The following is a 23,610-nucleotide window of genomic DNA, read 5'->3' as shown; positions in this document are numbered from 1 at the left end:
GATGGGAAAATATCAAAATAAGATCCATCATTATAGTCATTATTGTCCCTCCAGGTGAAAAAGCATACATTGCAAGAATATTAGTCGTTAGTTTCATTTTAAAATTTCAAGTAAAACAATCTTCTAAAGCAGTGCAATGCAGAACTTCATAACTGTACATAAGAGTAACATTTAATAAAATAAGCAAACAGTGGTTCTTTCCATATCTTGTTTCTGTATTTGTCACAATAAACCTTTACAATTTTAGGGATTCAAGGTCTGGTTTCAGTTGAACTTAGCTGGCACAAAGCCTAATTGGTATATGAAACTTGCTTACAACTTGAGTTAAAGCATGCTACAAAGAGTTAAGAATAACTACACAAAGCAAGAAATTACAAAACTACATCTTCAAATCATAGCCTAGATTGTAGACTAGCAAAAGTACACTATTGTGAATTAATACTCATTGGAGCTTTTCCGTGCATCGTATCTGGATTTCCTCACTGAATTTAAACACAAAACTTGCCCTGATAATAAAGCCTTAAGCCCTGATAGCTCAGTTGGCAAATGCAGGAGACCCCGCTTCTATTCCTGGGTTGGGAAGATCTGCTGGAGAAGTGATAGGCTGCCCACTCCAATATTCTTGGGCATCCCTTATAGCTCAGTTAGAATCCGTGTGCAATGTGGGAGACCTGGGTTCAATTCCTGGTTGGGAAGATCCCCTGGAGAAGGGAACGGCTACCCACTCCAACATTCTGGCCTGGAGAAGTCCATGGACTGTATAGTCCATGGGGCTGCAAAGAGTCGGAAACAACTGAGCGACTTTCACTTAAGTCTTGGGCAGAAATTTTAAGTGCCTGTCATCTGCTGTTGAAAATGTTAATGAACAGAGGAGTGATAGGAAGTCATTTCTGTTTGTCTTTATTGGTGGAATAAAATTTCATGATGATTTGCTACTTATAGTTTCTTAGTTCTGATTGTTTAAGTCCACATGCACATCCTTGTCAACAATTCTGAGCAGGAAGTAACTTCCGGATGTATGACAAGTGACAGACACTAAAACAAAGCAAACTACATTGAGACAGCCACACACAGCAGACAAACCCCAAAGACCCCACTTCAACACTAAGTAAAATTGTGCTGGGTGACTGGAAAATGCCACCCGCAGACAACAAAATGCATGAAACTGTCATAAAGTAGGTGACTTTTGTCATAAAGTAGGATGGCTTCTGAACCAAGGTATCTTCAGGCTGAGGCAAAAGCCTAGTGATAGGTTTGACTTCCAGTGACTGTGAAGCATAGGCTTTAGTAAGGAAAAGAGGGTGGTCAGACATTCAACTTCTAAACCATATCTGGTCAGACAAACACCCTCATTAACGTATCTTAGGTGAAAGGTTGTAGATCTTGATTTGTGGACCAGCCAACCTATCTTTATAGTTTGGAACAAAAAAGTAATTACGGAGTTACACTTACCCATGGGGGTAACCAGGTAGGTAGGGAGGGAGGCTCAAATACTACCTCCTGCCACACCTGCACCTATGAATGAATTTCACATAACACATGAAAGATAAATGGCATAAGAATCCGCCTGCAATGCAGGCGACCCATGTTCGACCCCTGGGGCAGGAAGATCCCCTGGAGAAGGAAATGGCAACTCACTCCATTATTCTTGCCTGGGAAATCCCATGGACAGAGGAGTCTGGTGGGCTACAGTCCATGCGGTTGCAAAAGTGGGACACGACTTAGCTAGTGAACCACCACAGTTGATGGCTTTGGGATTAGCAAGGAGACAGAAAGTAGATACTGATTTGAACAAGGAAAGGTTAATCTATTATTAAGAGAGAACTGGAGTAACAGAGAATTGGCTAGTAGGAGTTAACAAGAATTGTAAAGAACACAGATATGATAGATATAAGGGGCAACCACTACCCCTAAGCTGAGCTGAAGGCCCAAGAACTATCCCATCACAAGGGCTGAGATCCAGAGATCTTAATGGAGATGGGAGAGCACTGGCTCCCTAATAGTGAGTCATGGGGTGCCTTAGTGGAGACACTCCCTCTGGGGTCCTGAAAGAAGTCATTCCTAGCAAGGTATCAAACCCCGGAATTTGCTAGGTGCTCAGGAAAACTTCTGGCTGCCAATGGAGCTGAAAAGCTGTCCTCGGCAGGAGTCTACTGTAAAACTTTCATGGGCACCTTGGGCCAGTGTAGCTCCAAGCTAGTGCCTGAGATAAAAGTTGAACAGCCAGCTCTCTTGTGCGTTCCCAGTGTTCATGGTAGGGCTATTGAAAAGTATATCCCAATAGCAAAATAACTATATTCCACCAAACAAGATGCACCCTTCTCACAAGTGAAGGGGAAACCTCAAAATGGGGAGACACAGAGTGCCAACAGCCATTGTATCCACTGTTAGGACTATGTGAATTACTTCTCCAATTCTGTCACAGTCCCACCTAATATTCTGTCACCTAAAGACTGAATTATAACGTTAACTTTTAACAACTTCCGGTGTAATATTAGAAAAAAAAATGGAAAGGAAAGAAGAAAACTGGTAGCAGATACAAATACACATATACATACAAAAGGCAACGGAAAAACGTGCAAAGCTACTGCAATCCTCATTTATCTCATTGGCCAGGAGACCATAACTGATACTCACGGCTTCCTTCTTCCACTATTCATTCTGAGTGAACTCTGTCTGCAAGCATTCTGTGCTGTTAATGCTGGCAGATAAAACAAATCCATATCCTGAATATTTGTCTGTTTTAATGAGGATAAATCTCTGCTCCCTCAATGACGGAAAGTCAGATATAATCAACCTGTCACCCAGTGGCTGGCTGGTGCCCCTAGGCACTCAATGTTGATTTCTCATTGACTAAGAACTCAGCAGAGGACTGCGTCTGCGATTAAGAGGATAAAGAGATAAGGAAAGAATTTTGCAGTTAGGAAAATAGAGGAGAGAAAAGAAGCTGATATTCCTTGGTTTATGCAGAAAGCCAATAAAGCCCCAGCACAGGACTCACTCTGTTCACGTAGGCCTCAGGCGCCCTTTCAAATCGCGGAAGGTGCCCCACCTTAGGCACCTTCTCGAGTGGGTCTTAGAAGCCCAGGCAGGAAAGTGAACACAGAGGGCCCCTGCGCTTCAGGGGATCAGCATGAAAAGGAAAAGGAAAGAGAAAGAACGACAAGGGGAGACCAAGTCTGATGAGCAAGGCCCACACTTTATTTTCCAAAGTAGTTTTTATACCTTAAGTTGTGCATAGAGGATAATGGGGCGGGGGCGGTAAAGTCATGCAAGGTCAGCAGTCCCTGATCCTTATCGAAGCCAAGCTTTTTTTCTGCAAACTTATCATATGCAAAAGCTTTAGGTGATTTACATCATCTTCTGGCCAGGAGGCCTGTTAACATTTTATGACCCTTTCTTCAGAAAACTTGTTTTTCTCTAAAGGTGATTATTCTAAAGTCAGGCGCCACCCTCCGAAAGCATTAGATAAAATTGCATTCCTGTAGGGCAAAAGTGTGGTGGGCTATATCAAGAAAAGAATTAAATCAAGGGTCCAAGGTTACAAACATTAAAGCTACTACTTACATTTCTATACACCAACTATATTAATCAATACACTCCCAGGGACACAGTAGGTAAGGGATATGGAAACTTGGCAGCAAGCATTAGCTCAACAAAGAAATCCTCTACTAGTTCTATTCTAACAATTTTAACTCTCTGAGAAGCTCTGCACTGTTAGAATATCTTAAGCATCCCATGCATCTTGTGGTTGGGAGGCTGTGAACAATCACATGCGTAGCTGCAGGAGTCCAAACAAACCTGTCAGGCAGGCCAGAAAAAGTCATCAGAGGGGTTTGAATTGAAACACACCTATTATGCCCAGGAGACTTATTACCTAGAGTTTTAAGTTGATTTTCTTACAGAGAAAGGTGGTCGGGGATAGCCCCCCCATTAATGTCAGAAGAGTTGGTGAAAGTCGTGAAATAGTGAAACAGACAGATTTTGGTTTTGGGGTAAATGCTCGGGCAGGTCCAGGGGGCCTCTTGAGTTCTGATTCGCCTTTGCATGTCAGATCCTCTCCGCATGACCTTTGTCATGGGTGGGAACTCCCGTGCTGGCTCCCGGCACAGCAATAGCACTAGCCAGGCAACTTTAGAAAGAAGTCCATGTTGTGCCCACATAGCCTCAGTTTCTGCCACCATGGCTACTATGCATGGGCCCTCTGCATATGCACTGGGGGAGACAGGAGAAAGGCTAACTGGCATCCATAGAGTGTGTAATTCTGTCCACTTCATTATTAAGAGAAATAGGTGCTCTATGGTGGGCATTCAGATGGGACATGAATTTCTTCAGGATCTCTCCTTTTTGAAAAGTCCATCCTTATACCACTCCCTCAAAATTCCTTGTCACCAATCTTCCAATCTTGTTTCTCCTAAGTCCCTGACCATACAGTTGAACCATGAGCAACTGCCCATGGCTCACTATACACCTTTACTGCTGGCATCCCTCATTTCAGATACACTATACAAATTATATCTACTATTCAAAATTCTTGGAGAAGGCAATGGCAACCCACTCCAGTACTCTTGCCTGGAAAATCCCATGGATGGAGGAGCCTGGTGGGCTGCAGGCCATGGGGTCACAAAGAGTCGAACACGACTGAGCGACTTCACTTTGACTTTTCACTTTCATGCATTGGAGCAGGCAATGGCAACCCACTCCAGTACTCTTGCCTGGAAAATCCCATGGATGGAGGAGCCTGGTGGGCTGCCATTTATGGGGTAGCACAGAGTCGGACACGACTGAAGCGACTTAGCAGCAGCAGCAGCAGCATTCAAAATTCTGCCGACTGGGAGAATTTTCCTTCTCCACTGCACTTTACAATGAGGAGAATTGTAGTGCTATAGCTATCCACTCTTGAATTTGTTGTTTAGTCGCTCAGTCGTGTCTGACCTCTGTGACCCCACGGACTGCAGTATGCTAGACTTCTCTGTCCTTCACTGTCTCCCAGTTTGCTCAAACTCATGTCCATTGAGTCTATGATGCCATCCAACCACCTCATCCTCTGCCACCTCCTTCTCTTCTTGCTCTCAGTCTTTCCCAGCATCAAGGTCTTTTCTAATGAGTCAGCTCATCACATGAGGTGGTCAAAGTATTTGAGCTTCAGCTTCAGAATCAGTCCTTCCAATGAATATTCAGGACTGATTTCCTTTAGGATGGACTGGCTGGATCTCTTTGCAGTCCAAGGGACTCTCAAGAGTCTTCTCCAACACCACAGTTCAAAAGCATCAATTCTTCAGCACTCAACCTTCTTTAGGTCCAACTCTCACATCCATACATGACTACTGGACCTTTGACTAGATGGACCTTTGTTGGCAAGTAACGTCTCTGCTTTTTAATATGCTGTCTAGGTTGGTCATAACTTTTCTTCCAAGGAGTAAGCGTCTTTTAATTTCATGGCTGCAGTTACCATCTGCAGTGATTTTGGAGCCTAAGAAAATAAACTCTCTATTTCCATTGTTTCCCCATCTATTTGCCATGAAGTGATGGGACTGGATGCCACGATCTTAGTTTTTTGAATGTCGAGTTTTAAGCCAGCTTTTTTATTCTCTCTTTCACCTTCATCAAGGGGCTCTTTAGTCCCTCTTGGCTTTCTGTCATAAGGGTGGTGTCATCTGCATATCTGAGGTTATTGATATTTCTCCCAGAAAACTTGATTCCAACTTTAGCTTTATCCAGCCCAGCATTTCACATGATGTACTCTGCATATAAGTTAAATAAGCAGGGTGACAATATACAGCCTTGACATACTCCTTTCCCAATTTTAAACCAGTCCATTTTTCCATGTCCAGTTCTAACTATTGCTTCTTGACCTGCATACGGCTTTCTGAGGAGGCAGGTAAGATGGTCTGGTATTCCCAACTCTTTAAGAATTTTCCACAGTTTGTTGTGATCCACACAGTCCAAGGCCCTAGCATAGCCAATAAAGCAGAAGTAGATGTTTTTCTGGAGTTTTCTTGCTGGGTACCAGCTCTTGAATGGTACCAGCATATTCTGCAGACTCCCCTGTAACCCAGGCTTGAGAAATACAATAGGAGCTGCCATCAAAGGAGTCTGAGTCATTTGCTCATACTTTCCAAATTTGCACAAGCTCTGTCCCTTACATACTACTGGAGCTGAGGGCTAGGCCTCCCCACCAAATATGGCTCAATGGCATATTATTTTGAATTAAAGTTACTTATGAAACATCTGGGCTACCCTGGTGGCTCAGATGGTAAAGAACCTGCCTGCAATGCAGGAGACCCAGGTTTGATCCCTGGGTCAGGAAGATCCCCAGGAGAAGAGAATGGCCACCCACTCCAGTATTCTTGCCTGGAAAATTCCATAGACAGAGGACCCTGGAGGGGGCTATAATACATGGGGTCTCAAAGAGTCAAACATGACTGAGTAACTAAAAAAAAAAAAAGAAATATTGAATGAAAGAGGGACCCTTCAGCCCTCCTGTATACGAGGAAGCAGGAAATAAATCTCTCATGTAAATGGGGGCATGCTCTCCTTGTGTAGGTAGAGGACACCCTATTGCCAGAGACAAGGAATCTGGGGCCAAGAAACCTGTATTAAACATACACACACACTTTGTTACTTCTTTAATTTAATACTACAGCCCAAATTGTTTAGATTCTTGACCAATTGAGCACTCAAAGCCTAAGTTTCTTTGTCCTATCAATTCCTCACAAATTGTATTGTTTCTTTGTGTAAAAAGTGTAAAAGATGTCTACTCTGGCTACCTCTTAGGTCCCATCTTCTATGAGAACTCTGTGTGCATGCATTAAAAGTTGTTTCTTTTATTTCTGTTAGTCTCTCGTGTCAATTTTATTATTAGTCCAGTCACAGGGACTCGGGAGGAGCAGAGGAGGGCATTTCCCTCTTCCTAACAATACCATTTCCACTTGATGACAGATTGTTGCTGAGAATGGCCAACTTCATGGCAAGGTAGCTCAGACAACACTCAATGATGAGAAGTCTGGCCCACATGATAAACTGACACCCTACATTCATGTATTCAGGATCTACCTGGTAGCAAACCAGAAAATGTTTCAAAGGCTGTGTGTCAAAGTGTGAAGAGTTAGCTAAAGAGGTCAGAGGTTTACTTCAACATCTCAGAAATCTGCACTGTGATTCTGCTCTTGGTGCTTGTCAGAGGCTCTGTACAGACTTTCCATTTCCTGTAGACACTCAGAAAATCATTGACTCTGCTAGGTCACATAGCCAGATTGGGAGCACAGTATGCATGTATCCTGGACTTGCTGCACAGCCTTTTATTGCTCTGATAGTCTTTCAAAACTAGCAACCTTAGGGGTTACTCTGTAGACAAGCTGAAGTGGCATGTTCAAAGGTAGTACATGTTGCTTCAAAATCCAGAAGGGCCTTTTGGGCACAGTGACTACTGAATATCCAGAAATGTTACTTAAGTGTCCTAGAATTTTTGTGGGGCTGAATTATCAATATTACCCTCTGGTAATATACCCTCTGGTTATCAATATTATATTACCCTCTGGTTATCAATTATCAATATTACCCTCTGGTTCTCATATACTTTACTAAGACATCTAAAGTACCAAGTACTTCCTGCTCATTGGATACAATCAATAAAATAGCATCAAGAGTAGGCCAGTGTGATGTTTTGTGGAATGTTGGGATGATTAAGATTTCTAGAACAGAAGGACTAACCTGACCCTGAGGCAAAACTGTGACAATATATGGTTGGCCCTGCTAAATAAAAGCAAATTGCTTTTGGTAATCCTGGTAAATTCATCATATCAGTAGGTACACACCAAAAGCCAGGGGCTGTGCTGATTTGATCAAGTAAAGATACTATATCTGGGTCAGCAACTACAGCTGCCCCTTGGACAACATGGGTTCGAAATAAATGAGTCCACTTACACGTGTATGTTTTCAATAGTAAATACTATAGCATTATGCGATCTGAGGTTTTTTGAATCTGCGGATGCAGAACTGCCAATACAGAGAAACTACACAGTTGGAAGGCTGACTATAAATTATACTCAGATTTTTAACTATTTGGAGGGTTGGTGCCCCTACCTGCATATTGTTCAAAGGTCAGCTGTAATGTGGAATCAGCCAAATTTATGGTAGTCCAGTCATTCTCTAAGATTTATCCAACTTTTGCACAGGCCAAATAAGTGAGGTAAATGGAGATGTGACAAATATCACTAGTCTTATTTCAAGCCTTTGATGGTGGCATTAATCTCAACAATTTCCTCTGGGATATGGCATTGCTTCTGATCTACTGTCTTACAAAGGAAAAGTCCTAAGGTCTTCCACTTAGGTCCCCTACCATAGTGGTTCTGGACCTGTGATTTAGAAAGCTAATATAGTTATATTGTATATCTATTCCAATTATACTTTGAGAAACTGGGGGAAGATCCACAGAGTGGATCTTCTGACCTTCATCTGAGCATACCGTGAGTCAGGCTTGAGCTAAGACTCCATATACTCCACATCCCCATTTTCACTGGTGGACCACAAGGATATTTTTGGTCCTCAGGAATTAAGTGTGAAAGCTATGATTATTTCCTTTTCCTCAAACTGCAGTTTAACAAATGGCTACAGGTTCCTTTGGGAAAGGCTTAGAGGAAGGTTTATGGTATACGCTTGAGGCAGTGACACAGTGCTCTTCCTCTAGGGGAACAGGGCGGCACATCAATCAAATCACTCTCGACTTGGAAACTGACTTAGGTTTGGAAACTGGATGAAAGGTCATGACACTCAACTGTGGCCACTAAAGCTTTTTGCTACCTGATCTAGAGCTTCTCCTGTGAAATACACAAAGTGCCAGAAGTCTGTTGATGACTTCACCCACAAAACCATTTGGGGTTTTGGCCCCATCTGAGGGCCAATGCCTTCTGATTACACCTATGTCCCTGCTTTCCTTTATTGCACAGGTAACCCGATTCATCCTTGGTGGTTAAATGTTGCCACTTGGTTTCTGCTGCTATAGGATTCCACCATCTCCACTGAAATTAGGGAGCCAATCTCATGGGTTACTAAAGATAGCAACTATAGATTTTTTCAACAATGCAGGGGCCCCTTCACTGTTTTTTTCTCAATATCTTCATGAAGGAAGTGTGCATGGGGCCTTGTCATGGAATACAGTTGGAAGATGGGTGTGCAAGTTGCACACAATAAATCCAATCAAACATTCCTTTTGGGGTCCAAAACTCACAAGTTGCAGATATATGCCTGTCCATGCACTCTTCTTTTGAGGTCTCAGAGTATTAAGAAACAGGGGAGAAGTGAAGATTGCTTGCTCAAACCTTTATCCCTTTGCATTCATCTTTCTACAGGTTTATGTACAACTCATTTAGTAAATACTTGCTCTCAAGCTCTCAACTTCCATTCCTCTCTAGAAAGTGTCAGCAAACTCTCTGGAAAGGGCAAAACAATAAATATTTTTTGCTCTGTGGGCAGAAATCATCCGTATTGCAACTCCTCAACTCTATTTTTATGGTGTAGAAACAGCTATAGACAATATATAAATAAAAGGGCATAGCTGGTCCTCATAAAATTTTCTCTACAAAAACAGGTGGTAGAATGAATTTGGCCCAAGGCCTGTTTGCCAACCCTCTAGCCTAGAAATTAAAAAAAAAACTTCCACCTCAGCATTTATATATTTCCCTTACTTACCCCATTTCCATTAGCTAACACATCCCCAGATAAAAAAGAACAAAATAAATTCTCCATAAATCCATAACATTATTTATTTTAATTATGCATAAAAGCAATGTCTTCCTTTAAGATTAGGCCAGACATGTGCCTGATTTGAAGCACATGATATCCGTCCACTGATTCAGTAATCATTTGAAATTTCTGCATCCTATGGTTAAAGTATGAAAAAACCCTTTTAATGTATGTTTCAGTTGGAAATAAAACAATGTCAGCCTAAACTTTAATTCTTCTTTCAACAGATGACCTCAAGTAGGGCAATTTTTGTCAGGACAATACCACACACTGAGGCCTGTGACACACATGTTGAATGCCAAGCTCCATGTAGAGAAGGGAGAGGTACCTAATTCTGTGGGATCTGCATTTACACTTAAACCTTCAGGCAAAGGGAAGAGGTTTTATTGGATTTTAAGCAGGGTGATAAACTAATCAGAACTGAAATTTAAAATGATTGCTCTTGAAGCTGTGATGAATATAGATTTTTTTCCCCCTGAGGGGAGATGGTTGGGAAAGCCAGAGAGGAGGCTGAAGGCAATTAGGAAACTAGTAAAAGTAATCCAGGTGAGAGCAGAAGAGGTGTGGCGGCTCAGGATATGATTTGGAAATAAAGAGTTAGCTGAACTCAACAAATAAATCAGTGTGGAGGCTGGGAAGGTTGTTGAGCTGTTAAGTGTGTTAAAGATAGGTTCTTGGCTTGCTGAAAAAGACCACGTAATGACATGCTTGGGCTTCCCTGGTGGTTCAGTGGTAAAGAATCTGCCTGCAATTCAGGAGATGCAGATTCAATCCCTGGGTCAGGAAGATCCTCTGGGGAAGCAGATGGCAATCCACTTCAGTATTCCTGCCAGAGAAATCCCACGGACAGAGGAACCTGGCAGGCTACAGTCCGTGGGGGTCACAAAAAAGTTGGACACGACTAAGTGACTGAAAAATAACAGCATAATCTCCGCTCTGGATTACTTCAGGGGTAGACCTGGAGCTAAAGTAATGGAGCAAGAAGCCATGAACACTAAAGGAGGTGATGACAAAGTTCAAAAAGATGGGTCATATCTGAAAAAACAAATGTCATGGTCAAAAGCTCAAAGAAAACAATTTGCATTAGAAACCCTCTCTGCACTATTAATGGCTGTCCAGAAGGGCCCACTTATCACCAGTATTACCCACTTATTCTTTTACCCTTTATTCTTACCCCATTTGATGCAGAATCATCCAACATGCAAGGTCTTATACTACCCAGATCTCCATCAAAGTATCAACCAAGTATGAGAATAATTTCTAGAAATTTATCCCACACATGTTAGTATTCAAGTGAAATGACAACCTGTAAAGTTTTTACATTAAAGCATTCTTTTTTTTTTAAATTTCTATTAAAGTTTCTATTATGGAAAATTCTAAAACATATAAAAGTAAAAAGAAAAAAAGAACAGCTTCCATGTTTGTTGTTGTTGTTTAGTTGCCAAGTCATGTCTGACTCTTTGCGACCCCATGAACCGTAGCCCACCAGGCTCCTGTCCATTGGATTTTCCAGGCAAGAATACTGGAGTGGGTCGCCATTTTCTTCTCCAGGGTAAAGCATTCTTTTTAATATTGAAATGTTGAAAAGCCTACAACTCTACCAAAAGGGAACTAGATAAATAATGATAGAGTCATATGATGGAATAGTAAGCAAAGTTAAAAACAAAGAAGCAACTTTATATGCTGATATGATGTTAGTTCCACAATACAGTTAAATAGGAAAAAAAAGCAAAATTTATTTGCATTTCAAAAACAGAGAAAATATACACATCTTTTATTTTATTTTTTTTTTAAAGAAAAAGTATTAATTGCCCCCAGAGAGGAAAACTGGGTATTAAAGGACACAGTGAAAGGAAAAGGGCTACTGGATGTTGGGGGTGTTCCATCCAAATTAGGGAGCGCAAAAACAACAGAAGTCATGATATCTAATAAATACAAACTCTGTCAGAAGTCAGCAAAGAAAGAGCCCAAACAATTGCTATGGAACAGGACTAGAAAGCAATAGTCCAAACAGAAACAAGAAGACAGAGAGCTCTAGGAAGGGACCCATGAATTTGATAGGTTTGATTAGGTGAAAAATATCTTACTGAGACAGTGTTGGGTTATATAGAAAACCATATATGGAAAAACTAAACACGTTCTTTTTTCTTAAGTGAGTTTATGCTTAACTCAAAGATTTTTAAAAATTCTACAAGGAAGCATGTTCATAATAGACTTGCTCGGCTCACTGGTGAAAAAGATTTCACAACAATAAATACATACTAAAATGCCAACAAAATGTGAGACTATACTGTGACATCTATTGGCAAATCAAGGTAGGGAGTGCAGTGAGTATGTGTGTGAAAAAGCTTAAGATTTATCTACCATGTGGGCAGTCAGTAGGTAATGTCAAAATAATACATTAAGAAATAGCAGTATAAGCATATTATTTCAAAAGGTAAAAATGGGAAGAAACATCTAAAAGAGGTGAAAGCAATTGCCTTCTCATAGCACGATTGGGAAAGATGAGGGTTGAGAGGATTTCTGTTGCTATTGCAGAATCTTTTAAATCCTACTTAATTTTATTTACATGTAAGTCAGGAGAAGTATAGGATTTGGAATGAGACAACTTAGATTTGAATCTTGGCTCTGACATTTCACTAGCCTTGTAGATAGAGGAAAATTACTTATTTTTCAATTTTCCTATCTCTAAATTAGGGGCAAAAACATGCACTTCACAGAGCAGCTTTGAAAATTAAATAACTAATTCACGTAAGTTCCTAAAATATGCCTGGCACATAACTGTTTAGTAGTAAAGTAGTAACTGAGGACAAAAATTATTAAGACAATAAATATTAACTACTGTTATTTGGTGAAAATATAAAGGCATTAATAACTAAAATCTATTTTTTATACATACGAGTCACATACGAAAGTCTGCTCCTTTTAGGAGCAGAGGAAACTTTAATTTTATTTAAGGTAATATTCCCAGGTATTAAGTAGGACTTCACCTCTTTGGGCTTCAGTCTTCACTTTAATCCATAGCTGGAGGTGGGGGAAAAGACCCATGAAAAATTCCAGTTACAGTAAGAGCTTAAATTGGAATCAGAAGGTAAGTCTTAGCTAGATAGGGTGAAAGGGGAAGGAGAGTTCCAGGCAGGAAGAATGACACAAAGACCTAAAGGCAGGAGGGACTTGGTAAAAGAAAAGGAAATAAAAAAAGCTAGTAGAGCTAGAATAAAGGACACGCACAATAAAGGACAGAAATGGTATGGACTTAGCAGAAGCAGAAGATATTAAGAGGTGGCAAGAATACACAGAAGAACTATACAAAAAAGATCTTCATGACCCAGATAATCACAATGATGTGATAACTCACCTAGAGCCAGACATCCTGGAAGTCAAGTGGGCCTTAGGAAGCATCACTATAAACAAAGCTAGAGGAAGTGATGGCATTCCAGTTGAACTATTTCAAATCCTCAAAGATGATGCTGTTAAAATGCTGCACTCAATATGCCAGCAAATTTGGAAAACTCAGCAATGGCCACAGGACTGGAAAAGGTCAGTTCCAATCCCAAAGGAAGGCAATACCAAAGAATGTTCAAACTACTGCACAATTGCACTCATCTCACATGCTAGCAAAGTAATGCTCAAAATTCTCCAAGCCAGGCTTCAACAGTACATGAACCATGAACCTCCAGATGTTCAAGCTGGATTTAGAAAAGGCAGAGGAACCAGAGATCAAATTGCCAATATGTGCTGAATCATCAAAAAAGCAAGAGAGTTCCAGAAACACATCTACTTCTGCTTTACTGACTACACCAAAGCCTTTGACTGTGTGGATCACAACAAACTGGAAAATTCTTAAAGAGTTGGGAATACCAGACCATCTTACCTGCCTCCTGAGAAATCTGCATGCAGGTCAAGAAGCAACAATTAGAACCGGATATGGAACAATGGACTGGTTTAAAATTGGGAAAGGAGTATATCAAGGCTGTATATTGTCACCCTGCTTATTTAACTTATATGCAGAGTACATCATGCAAAATGCTGGGTGGGATGAAGCTAAAGTTGGAATCAAGTTTTCTGGGAGAAATATCAATAACCTCAGATATGCAGAAAATGACACCACCCTTATGACAGAAAGCCAAGAGGGACTAAAGAGCCCTTTGATGAAGGTGAAAGAGAGAACAAAAAAGCTGGCTTAAAACTCAACATTAAAAAAACTAAGATCATGGCATCCAGTCCCAGCACTTCATGGCAAATAGATGGGGAAACAGTAGAAACAGTAGCTGACTTTATTTTCTTAGGCTCCAAAATCACTGCAGATGGTGACTGTAGCCATGAAATTAAAAGACGCTTGCTCCTTGGAAGGAAAATTATGACCAACCTAGACAGCATATTAAAAAGCAGAGACATTACTTGCCAACAAAGATCAATCTAGTCAAAGCTATGGTTTTTCCGGTAGTCATGTATGGATGTGAGAGTTGGACAATAAAGAAAGCTGAGCGCCAAAGAATTGATGCTTTTGAACTGTGGTGTTGGAGAAGACTCTTGAGAGTCCCTTGAACTGCAAAGAGATCAAACCAGTCCATCCTAAAGGAAATCAACCCTGAATATTCATTGGAAGGACTGATGCTGAAGCTCCAATACTTCGGCCACCTCATGCGAAGAGCTGACTCATTTGAAAAGACCCTGATGCTGGGAAAGATTGAAGGTGGGAGAAGGGGATGACAGAGGATGAGATGGTTGGATGGCATCATCGACTCGATGGACATGAGTTTGAGCAAGCTCTGGGAGTTGTTGATGGACAGGGAGGCCTGGTGTGTTGCAGTCCATGGGGTCACAAAGAGTCAGACAGGACTGAGTGACTAAACCGAACTGAGAGCTAGAACAGAGAGTGATGATGAGAGAGACGTGTTCTGGGCAGGAACTAAATCAAGCCATGCCTTTAGGCTATCTTAAGGAGTTTGACTTACCCTGAGGCAATGAAAGGCTTTAAGCAGCTGGGTAAGAAGACCAATATTCTGAGAAGATCCCTCTAGGTACCCTGCAAAGCAACTAGAAAGAAGTTCAGAGAGGCAACAGGGAGGACACATTGCCAAAGTTCAGGCAAGAGATGCTAGTGCTAGGAATAGAGAAAAGTAGATGGATTTGAGAAATATTTATTTAAGAGGTAAAATTGACAGAACTTGGTGAAGGGAGACTTCCAGGAAGGAATCTTTCATCTTTTTTTTCTGGTCTAGTCTAACTACATTATATTCTTTACGTGAAAGCTGATCTCCTAAACTTCTCACCAATACATATGTACTCAATTGTAGAATATTTGCAAACAAAAGCTGCAAGGCATTTCAATCACAAAATTAACTTTTCACTTCTAAATGGTAAAACCCAGATCTTGGAACAGAACCAAAAGGCACAAAAATAACACTGAATTCACAGAAATCAGATGGAAATAATAGCAATATAAATTAAATAGCCTAATTAAGTATGTTTCCTACTTCCCAATTTCTGCAATGTCTATAAAAAAAAGCAAATATTCTTCCTGCCCAATGCCTCTCTCTCCTTTCTGTGCCATTTTTACTCCAATATTTTTATTCCATAATAGTTTAAGTGGAAAGAGAAATTTTACATGTTTTGCAAATAATTTATTAATAAAAATTGTGTGTGAGTTCACAGGTGAGCCAGCAGACTATATTATATCACATATGTAAGTCACATGATAAAAAGACACCTCACCCAGCTCAGGTGTATGTAGAGTGTATGTTGCTTGGGGTGGCAGTATCCTAAATGATGTGAGATCTCAGTTGACTCTTAAGAATCAGAAAAAGTTATAGAAGTAAACATAAGAGGGAAGGTGCTCTGAGCAGTGCAGAGGAACAACAAAAACAAACCAAACAGATGACATCTGTTGCTGAAATAAAAAATTCTGAGTATAAATCCATAGTTAAATGAGGGTCATACCTGGTGGGGCCATATTAAGGGCCATAGATTCTCTATCCTGTGAGCTATGAAAAGTCATTACATGATTTGAAGCAGAGGAGAAAGAAGTTCAGGTTTATATTTTTAAAGAGATTAGCACCTCAGGGGTTCTTCTGAGGATGGATTCGAGCTTAACACTATCCGTTGAGATATCAGGTGGCAGGGGACTATGGTACCCAAGACAAAAGGTGACGAGACCCTGAACTAGAGCAGTAGAAGTAGGAGAGGAATTTGTGAAACAAGAAAAAAAAAAAATAGGTGGAAAACCTTAAAGAGATTCAGTATTCTGATAGTTCTAGAAGCTAAAATGAGAGTAAAAAATGACCTCTGGATTTCTGGCATGACACCTGAATGGTGATACAGATCAATAACCCCTTCTCCAAAATCCCAGGAGCCTAATATGTTTCAAAAATTGAGATATTTTGGGTGTTATAAAGGAGATATGGTTTACATAGCCAATATAACAGAGTATCCCCCAGCAGCACTTGGATGGTACCATGTAGTCAAACACCGGAGAAGGCAATGGCACCCCACTCCAGTACTCTTGCCTGGAAAATCCCATGGACGGAGGACCCTGGTGGGCTGCAGTCCATGGGGTCACTAAGAGTCGGACACAACTGAGCAACTTCACTTTCACTTTTCACTTTTATGCACTGGAAAAGGAAATGGCATCCCATTCCAGTGTTCTTGCCTGGAGAATCCCAGGGACGGGGGAGCCTGGTGGGCTGCTGTCTGTGGGGTCACACAGAGTCGGACATGACTGAAGCAATTTAGCAGCAGCAGCAGCAAACACACACAGAGGGGTTTCCCAGGTGGAGCTAGTGGTAAAGAACCCGCCTGCCAATGCAGGAGATGTAAGAAAGGAGGGTTTAATCCCTGGGTCAGGAAGATCCTCTGGAAAAGGGCATGTCAACCCACTCCAGTATTCTTTCCTGGAGAATCCCATGGACAGAGGAGCCTGGAGGGCTACAATCCACAGGGTCGCACAGAGTCGGACATGACTGAAGTGACTTGGCACACACACACTCAAACAAGCACAGAACTATTTCTTCAGCCAGACACATCCACCAAGCAGAGTAGATGATAAACAGCTTCCTGACAATTCACTCAGGTTTCATGGCAAATGTACTGAATTCTACTGAAAAATGAGTTAACCAAAAAAATTTTTGTTATCAGAGATTCTTTTGGTTTTGGATTTGTGGATAAGATACAGTAAAAGTACTAATGCTCATAAAGAAGATACAGGAAGTAAAAGAGGTTGTCTTTTGCTGTTGCTGCTGCTGTTTTGATGGGATGAAGGTTCTGGTTTACACATGTATAATCTCAGGTAATTATGACATCTTAAAGATGTCCAGCAGGCAATGGGATAGATGAGATGAAAAAACTAGTTTGGACAGTTTGAAACTGTAACAATTATAGGGGAAAAATGTGTACTTGGGAAAATAATCTCTGTTTAGCGCCAAAAATATGTGGCCAACCCAGAGAATGACTGAAGAAGATTTCATCTAATTGCCAGTAGTCACTAATGACCTAGAATTCAGAGTCCTACTTGTCTCTGCTTTGCCATAAGTTAATGCATGTTGGTCTTTTGTCTTTACTGGCACTATTTGAATTCATTGCTGCTCCAGTACTTTTGCCTGGAAAATCCCATGGACAGAGGAGCCTGGTAGGCTGCAGTCCATGGGGTCGCTGGGGTTGTTAGAGTCGGACACGACTGAGCGACTTCACTTTCACTTTTCCCTTTCATGCATTGGAGCAGGAAATGGCAACCCACTCCAGTGTTCTTGCCTGGAGAATCCCAGGGACGGGGGAGCCTGGTGGGCTGCCGTCTATGGGGTCGCACAGAGTCGGACATGAGTGAAGCGACTTAGCAGCAGCAGCATTGGCCCCATAGTAATTGCGTTTTGATTACTCAAATTATAACAAACTAATCATTCTGATCCTAACTAGATGCGTAATTAGATAGGTGATTAAAAATATTTCTTTCTCAATAAGATTTTACAGTCATAAAAGATCTAGCATAACAAATGTATTTTTATATTCTATGGACCAAAAAATTAAATACGTCTGAAGATGATCTGGGCATTAATCATTTCCAAAATATTAAAACAGTAATATTTGCTTTTGGAGAAAGATTCCTTTTACCAGGAATCAGAAGGCAGGTTAAAATTAAAAGCTTCTATGGAAGGCTTAATCATCCAATCAGAGTTTCCAAGCATACATCCCTACAGGTCCTTTAGGGATCCAGTCAAATTTCTCAATTTCCCAATCTAGTTTTTGCAGGGGGTGGGTAAATGGTATGATTTCTACAATATGTCTTATGTTTGTTTCATAGTAAAAGGAAAACATACATTAACAAACGACAAACCAAAGAATAAACTTGCCAGTTTACTATAATAATATTTTTCACCCTCTACCCACCATATAACTCAGCCATAAAAGTTAGCACTTAGAGCTAGACATAATTCTTTTTCTCTCTCAAGCTTTCATTTGATAATAGTTACCACTGAAATCCCTTCAGAAAAACCTTTCCAATTTTTCCTATCCCCAAACATACCACAATATACTGAGAACTCATTTAAGATAACAATGATGTACAATAAGGTTTCATGCAGTTCCTAATGTTTGAGAGATTGGTCTAGCACCAGGTCCTAGAGCCTCTAGCCATCCAATAAATGTTTCATAAGGATTACAGTATAATTTTATACATTTTTAAAAGTACAGTTTGATTTTCTTCCCCGTGAATGTGTGTGTGAGAGAGAGACATAAACTGCTAGAAAAATCAGCCTTAAAAAAATGTAAATTCAATAGGACATCACCATTTTTATTGTAGGTTCCAGCCCATCTGGGCCCATAAAATCAATGCAGTGTTTTAGGACCAATATTTTTTACAGTAAATAATAGAGAACATCCAGTTGTAAGGTTAGTACTGCCTTGTAAACCTTGCTTCATTTATATACACACATACTTCAGGCTATTGTATTGAAGAATAGAATGCAATTCCGAGGACTGCAGTCCAAAAAAAAAAAAAGTTTTAAAAACATTGATGTTTTATTGGCTTAAAATAAAATACATTTTAAGCCAATATAATAAAAGATCAGAAGACTAAATTATGTCGTCCAAGTTGAGTCAAAAAATTAAATGTGGCTCTGAAATACCAAGGAAGGATTAAAAATCTCAAGCCACATATCATCATCAATACACATGTGCTCACAGTGAGAGAAAAGACTGACAGCCTCACTCAGTCTCCCTGGAGTCAGGCATCATCTGGGCAGTAGAAATTAGAGTAAATCAGAGCTGGACAAAGAACAATTGACTGTTCTGTAATTACAAAGGACTTACAAACTATATGAAAGACAGAAAGATAAACATCTTAAGATAAATGAGAAGGTGGGTGGTGAATAACATGGGTCTTGAGTCAAGTCACTCAAATAAGGCCATGTCTACTATTAATTTGCTAGGTGAACTGAAGTTAGAATCTCTTCTCAGCTTCAGTTCATCACAAAATGGATGGGTTGACTGGATATCCAATGTGAGAAGGGGATCCTAAGAATGGTAGGGCTAGAAGGCAGTCCTGACTTAAGTCCTCATTATCTTAATCTAGGGAAGTATTATTTTTTTCTATTTTACAGATAGTTTAAATGAGACACACTGTTACTCTAGATAATGCAAATATGTTACATTTCTCTCTAGAATTAAAAGCAAAGATAATCTAATAACATCTGGCCCAATAATCAATAAGATTAAATTAATACCATACACTCAAGAGAGCAATGTGTGTGTGCTCAGTTGCTCAGTCCTGTCTGACTATGACCCTGCAGACTGTAGTCTGCCAGGCTCCTCTATCCATGGGATTCCCAGGCAAGAATACTTGAATGGGTTGCCCTTTCGTTCTCCAGATGATCTTTCCCACCCAGGGATCGAACTCTCATCTCCTGCTCTGGCAGATAGATTCTTTACCACTGACCCACCTGTGAAGCCCCTCAGAAGAGAGAGCAATACCTATATCTAATTTTTAAACAGTATTTAGCACATATATTTCTCTGTATGGCGAGAAGAGGGAAGGTGAGGCTCTTTTATGAAAAGCAAAACGCACTGGTTAAAGCTGTCATTAATAATAATCTCCTATTGTGCTGTGATTGAATTTTTAACTTTAATTGCACCTTAAAATATTATTTGTGTTTCGTAAGGCATTTTAAGTGTTCAATTTAAACTATGTTAAAAAAAATTAGCAAAGATAGAACTAAAAAAATCTAGACAGTGAGACTGTATATTATTAAAATTTCTATGTAAAAATGTTAGTCAAAGCAATGCAAAAAGAAAGATGCTTGGTACAAACTGTTCAGAATGTTTCAACTAATATGTATGCTAGACTACAGATATTAAAAGTTAAATTTAAAGAAATTTATTTGTAGGGCATGATTCTAACCTTACATAGTTTAGCCACAAATTCAAGGAAAAATTTGCATAGTAAAAAAAGCAATAGATTTCCCCACAACCAGAAACTCTCAAATAAAGGCAGCAACTTTGATTTTTAATAATACAAATTGAATTAAAATGTCTTCAATATTGCAGCATAACTTCTATAGCAAATTATGTTCACTGTTCACTTGATAAGGTATTTTGAAAACCAGAAGAATTGGTAACTCCATGGAGTTCTTAAAACAGAAACAGTTATTTGATCAATTTTAAAATAAGGTGTTCGATGGACTTTGAAAGAAAAGAAAATAAAAATCTAAGGTAAGCACCGGTTTTACCCTCATTTCTTGGGCTTCAGAAAAGCCTAATTAGGCAGGGAAAGGAATTTGGGCCTGGCACACCCAGGTTCAGACGTGGCAGGTTCCTGAAACAAAGTTTTTTTGAACCTTTGAGTCATATGCCACAGGCAGACCAAACCCGCGATATGCAGGTTGTTAAGTCAACAGGTCCTTTAACGAGATGGTGTGCGGTCGGTGAGTGGCAGTTGGATTTCCTCCTGACACGAAGAAAATAGCTTCTTGATCAAACCGGAAAGTGGGCGCAGCTCTGGCTTAGGGAGCGCACCCGGAAAAGTGCAGAGACCAAACAGACAGAGAGAGAAGGATGTCCGCGTCCCGACCACAGAGCGCCTTCCAAACCACTCGGAAACCATTCGAATGGCTCGGCGGCCGCGGTTTCCAGTTAGGACTGTCTGGGGTCCGGCTGGGAAAGTTGTCTGCCAAGCTCGGCCCTTCCCGCCGCGGGCTCGCCGCTCCGGCACCCACACCGGGGAGGGAGGAGACCTACAACCTGTTAGCCCGAGAGGAAGCGCGGCCGCCCCGGTCCCTGCCCTTCCCACCTCCCCACCCCACCCCCAGTCCGCGACCCTCAAAGGGACAGGCTCCGGGCCCCCGGGACTTCGGCCCGGGGCTGGATCTTCTGGAGCCTCCTTACAGAGGGCACCGCGGGTGACAGAGTGACCCCCGGGGCGTCACCTCCCCCGGCCTCGGGCACCTCTTTCGGCCTCTCCCGAAGGGCAACTGAAACACCGCTCTCGAGACCATTTCCAACCGGCCACCAGGACCGTCCCGGTCTCCCCGCCACGTGAGCCTTCGCGTCCATCCGACCCCCCTCCCCACCTCCGATGCTGCCCTGGGACAACGGGTCCCCAGCCCCGACACCAGCGCCGGCCCGCCGACTCACCTGGCGGGTGGGCAGGGCAGGGCAGGGCAGGGCGGCGGGAAGCGGCGGCACGGCGGGCGCTGGACGTGGGCCGGGCGCCAGGTGCAGGTGGCGGCGGCGACGGCTCCGGTTGCTGTCGCTACAGTTGCCGCTTAGTCCAGCTCCTCCTCCGCCGCCGCCTCCTGCCTTCCCGCTGGGCCTCCGGCGTTGCCAGGAGAGGCCGAACCGAGGCTCCGCTTCCTCTCGGAGTCTCCCAGGTGAGCTCCAGCCTGCGACGTCGGCAAGGGCGAGGCCCCCGCCCCGCGCCTGCGCGCCAGCCTCCCGCCCCGCCCAAGCCCTACCTGAGCGCTCCAGGTGAGGACCGAGGTCCGCGCTCGGGGCGAGGGCGCAGTCCCTGGCCGCGCGCAGCCGCCGCGCGGCTCCTCTGTCCGCGCGAGAGGCGAGGCTGGTTCTCCGTTCCGGGCGAGTCTCAGCCTGTCTACCCTGAGGAGTCCTGCGCTGACCTGATGTCAGGGGTCACCTTGTAACCGGGACACAGTCTGAGTCCTTAGGGAACCAGAGGATCTAGATATCCCTCAGACACACTTGTCTTCCTCTGCGTTTTGCCAAAATGAAGGGGTGGGCTGTCCGGAGATCGGGGTGCCCCGTGCCTCCGAGGACCACCTCATGACAGTAGCGACGGTTGGCTCGTAGGGTTTCCACGAGCAGAGTTCAGCAGCGTCTGTCACCACTTAGGTTCGTGAGCTATTGGGTGAGCTTCCTTCCCATGCAGTCTTGATTTCATCACTTGACTCACTTCAGCGCAGCTAGTGGTTTCCGTTTCTGCAAGCGCGCGCTCTGGTAGGGGCGCCTCACGTCCAAAGGAGGAGCCTCTGTCTTCCAAAGAAGAGCTTCTGGTATTTGGCAGAGCCTCGCGAATTTGGGGCGCGCCACTCCTTCCTGGGTTGCTATCGAAAGGCAAACCGATTGCCAGATGAGAGGGAAAGCAGCGACAGTAGAGAACAACCCGCTGTCCTTGTTTGCAAAGACGCTGAGGTTTCCTAGAGAGGGCTTGCTTCTCCGCAGTTTTGCTTAAACCCAACATCTACTGGGAAGTGAGAACGCAGTCTCTAAGGAACTGGTGGGATTTGCTGTTCTTCCCAAAACCAAAAAAAGAAAGAAAGACAAATTTTAAATCTTTCTATGATAAATACAACTTTCTGTTTCAGTCTTCTTGCTGCTGTTCTGACAAGCATTGACACACCCGAAACCAGGACTTAAAATGACCTTTCTACCTTCCTATGAACTTACTCATTTATTTAGCTTTTTGAATGTACATGGGACTATTAAGAGAAAAATAGCTGAAAATGTTTCAGTGGCATGCTTAATTACCTGGTGGCAGGTTTTTCCATAAAGTTTACCTGTGGCCTTCCTCCAGCATTTTGGTACATACTCTTAACCTAAAGTACTTTACTAGTTTTACTTTACTAAAGTAAAGGTTTGTTCACAAAGAGTCAGACACGACTGAGTGGCTGAACTGAACTGAAAAGTAAAGGCTTAGAAATACTGGTCAGTACAGTATCAACAGGTGTAGTTTTAGGACTTGGTTCATCTAACATTGGTTTTAGCATCCACAGTACTATTTTATATTACAGTCATAAATCGGGTTTAAAACTTTAGTTAGTTGTTTATTTTGTATATTGTGGTTACCTGAAGCTGAAACTCCAATACTTTGGCCAACTGATGTGAAGAACTGACTCACTGGAAGAGACCCTGATGCTGGGAAAGATTGAAGGCAGGAGAAGAAGGTGACAACAGAGGATGAGATGGTCGGATGGCGTCACTGACTCAATGGTCGTGAGTTTGAGTAAACTCCAGGAGTTGTTGATGGACAAGGAGGCCTGGCGTGCCGCAGTCCATGGGGTCGCAAAGAGTTGGACACAACTGAGCGGCTGAACTGAACTGCAAGCATCAAGAAACCATTTTATGTTTATGACATTTTAATATGTGTGTGTGTGTGTGTGTGTGTGTGTGTGTGTGTGTGCTAAGTTGCTTCAGCCATGTCTGACTCTTAGTGACCCTATGGACTGCAGCCTGCCAGGCTCCTCTGTCCAAAGGATTCTCCAGGCAAGAATACTAGAGTTGGGTTGCTATGTCCTCTTTCAGTGGATCTTCCCTGCCCAGGGATCAAACCCTTGTTTCTTTATGTCTTCTGGGTTAGCAGGCAGGTTCTGTACCACTATCACCACCTGGAAAGCCCCTTTTATATCAGTACTTGCCTGCAAT

The 23,610-nt window shown here is 42.1% G+C and overlaps 1 protein-coding gene across 2 annotated transcripts in view; it reads right to left on the bottom strand.

Annotated features, from left to right (window-relative positions):
- GALNT3 (polypeptide N-acetylgalactosaminyltransferase 3) overlaps nt 1–22,115 on the bottom strand; it is a 51,547-nt gene extending 29,432 nt beyond the window's left edge. Inside the window, exon 1 of one of the 2 annotated variants that reach the window (XM_061436399.1) lies at nt 21,687–22,115. The gene's annotated coding sequence lies outside the window, so the exon portion shown is untranslated. Of the gene's footprint in view, nt 1–21,366; nt 21,459–21,686 lie in introns of those variants that run through there. The other variant, XM_061436395.1, reaches the window with a different exon arrangement.
- Between the last annotated feature and the right edge of the window lie 1,495 nt (nt 22,116–23,610).

Source organism: Bos javanicus, chromosome 2, assembly GCF_032452875.1.
Source record: "Bos javanicus breed banteng chromosome 2, ARS-OSU_banteng_1.0, whole genome shotgun sequence".
In the NCBI taxonomy this organism is placed as follows: Eukaryota; Metazoa; Chordata; class Mammalia; order Artiodactyla; family Bovidae; genus Bos; species Bos javanicus.
Note: the sequence above shows the minus strand (reverse complement) of the source record. Positions and strands in the feature narration are given on the sequence as shown.